This window comes from Phascolarctos cinereus, unplaced genomic scaffold, assembly GCF_003287225.1.
Source record: "Phascolarctos cinereus isolate Bilbo 61053 unplaced genomic scaffold, phaCin_HiC Scaffold_4;HRSCAF=312, whole genome shotgun sequence".
NCBI lineage: Eukaryota > Metazoa > Chordata > Mammalia > Diprotodontia > Phascolarctidae > Phascolarctos > Phascolarctos cinereus.
In genome coordinates this window covers 539947956-539950685 of record NW_027555847.1, presented here as the reverse complement: position 1 = coordinate 539950685, position 2730 = coordinate 539947956, and the positions used below count along the sequence as shown (strand labels likewise).

Genomic DNA, 2730 nt, shown 5'->3' with positions numbered 1-2730 from the left:
TGGAATAGAGAACTGTTTCAACCCTTTCCAATGGAGTAAAATGTCTTTATCAATAATGTCAAATATTATAAATACTTGCCCAATCTAATCCTAGTTTTTCCCACAACTGTGTTGAAATACAATTCATCCCAAACCCTGTCTTGCTTGTTTGGATTTCTGGGGGCTTGTCTACATGTTTAGGTATAAAGCAGTATCAAAATCTTCTTATGAATTCTAATCACCCCTAAATCTTTTCTCTGCTAGCAAGAGAGAGGCGGATCTTTTTTTTTTTAATGTTTCTAAACTTTCTGATAAGCTGGGAAATATTTTCCATCATTCCTATCTTTGGCAATGGTAAAAAAGATTCAAAGACTTCAATGCATCTGATTTCATCCCTTTGGAAGTTCCTTCCCAAGATGCAGATCCCAAGTGATACCTCCTTGCACTTCCTGCATAACTTCTGTATGTCCTCCCTCAAAATTGCCCCAACATTCTGGAGGTCTTTCTTGCTTTCTTTCAACATTGTGAGTTTATAAGCGGCTATTGCTGGCTCTTCACATGTCACTCATTACTCTGAGCATGTGACCAACCTATCTTTTCTGCCTATATACAATTCCTTAATAATGTCTTTTAATCTAACTTGTTTTCAAAGTTCCTCATTGATTATATGTTGTAGTCTTCTCAGACCCTCCAGACATATCTCCATTGTATTCTATAGGATATTAATTTTTAATTCTTCAGAGATATCATTATCCCAAGTCTTGTAACCTTATGGCAATATGGGTAATTTTTGGCTGTCACTTTTCTAGGAAGCTTAGGATCAGCAAAGGAGTTTGGCAAACCAGCCTACTGTCCTTTTGCTGTTGAACTCTGGGTCCAAATCTTTGTCCATCTGTACTATCTGTCCCAGATCTACACATAGATGGACATCCTCTGTGCATTGTCCATCCAAATGCAAGGAAGAAAAGGGAAGAAAAGAAGAAAATTTAAAAAAAAGAAAGAGATGAATTTCTGGTCCCCATCATGATAGTAATGCTGTGCTTTTCTAGACAGATTTTCTCCTAAATGTACTTCTTATTCTAAGTTTTCTTACATTCCTATTAGATATTAAAATGTTTAGTGACAATTTACGTCCTTCATATTACTCTTTAAACTTAAACCTATCCATCCTTCTGACATGGACTTTCCATAATAAGTATAGGTTTAAATACTTTTAAACAGAATATAAGAAAGAGGTTGTATTAGATGATCTTTAAAGTCGGTTCTGAGTCTATAAAACTATATTAATGTTCTTAAATAGATAAAATTATTTTCTATACCATGACAAATACTAATGCCTATAATGAAAGCAAGGTACTTGTGAAAGCAAGTAAATGAATAATAGTTAACATACAAATATAAACTAATATGTTTTGCTAATTGGCCTTTCATACTGGGAAATTAATATTTTGTTATATATATATGTATATAATGTATGTATATGTTTTTGTTTGTATATACAAAAAGAAACATGACAAAGACTCTTAAACTCTATGGTGACATTCCAAGATGATGTTTTTGTTTTGGCTTTCATGCTGTCCTCATTCCACACAAAACATCACATGTGAAATTTATTGATAAGGAAAACCCCCGAGGCCACTAGCTGGGCTGAAGGTGAAGTGGGGGGAGATGGTGTTGTTTGCCTTGGGCACCTTTCTGACTCACCAGCAGAAGTTGCTGTGTAGAAGACGCTAGCAGGTGCTTTGCTGCCTTAAGGCATGAATAGTTCACAGAAATGCATATCAGTTCAAAGCTTGTTTGCTGAGAGCTTGGTTTGAAGAACATAAAAATGAAAAAAATATGGTAAAGGCCATAAAGGCCACCAAACTTTATGAAAGGTGAGGAAGAATTTTGGGCTTACCAGCATCCTCAGCCATATATCTTCCTTAATTCCCCTGGAGGCACTTCCTTTGAAAGATATGAGTGTTACAAGGTTCCCAAGTGGTACTTAGACTACTGGCACCCCTCTAAGAAGGCAATGTACCCTGATTACTTTGCCGAGAGGGAGAAATGTTAGAAACTGTGCTTGAAAAGTTGGGACCCTGAGCTTCAGCAGTTGAAGGAGGAAACTCTACTCCATGGTCCTAATACTGAAGCTCTGCTCCCAGCCCAAAATGAAGGTCATTTGCCACCACTATGGTGGCATATTGTCACTAAGCCCAGAAAGCACTCCTTAGAGTAACATAAGCACAAACTTCAAACTTTCAAGTGTGTATATTAAATACACATACATATACTTGACATGATAAAGTTATTAAACTGTAAAAAAAGAAATTTATTAATAAGATCTTTGATCTTATTGCCATGTTGCTAATAGTAGAGTATGAATATTTTATTTCCTTTACAAAATCAAATAACATGTTAGGGTGCTTGTCTTTCCACAATCCCTCCAGCATAGAATATTCCATCATTTATCGTGTTAGCTACTTTACTGGGTGTGAGGTGAAACCTCAGAGATATTTTTATTTTTATTAATTATTGGGATAAATATTTTATATGATTGTTAATAGTTTGAAATTCTTCATTGAGAACTGTTTGTTTAAGTCCTCTAACCAGTTATACTCCAGGGAATGGAACTTGGTGTTATATTTTTGTGTATTTTCTCTATTACTTATAAAATTCTTATAAGAGTTATTTAATATAATGTCTTCCCATATAGTAGGCCATTTTTGTTCTTATTCTAACTGCTGTGATTTGGACATGCAAAAGTTT

The 2730-nt window shown here is 34.9% G+C and overlaps 1 pseudogene; it reads left to right on the top strand.

The window, feature by feature from the left end:
* The first annotated feature begins 1647 nt into the window (after nt 1-1647).
* LOC110208781 (NADH dehydrogenase [ubiquinone] 1 beta subcomplex subunit 9 pseudogene) lies at nt 1648-2200 on the top strand (annotated as a pseudogene).
* The last annotated feature ends 530 nt before the right edge of the window (nt 2201-2730 follow it).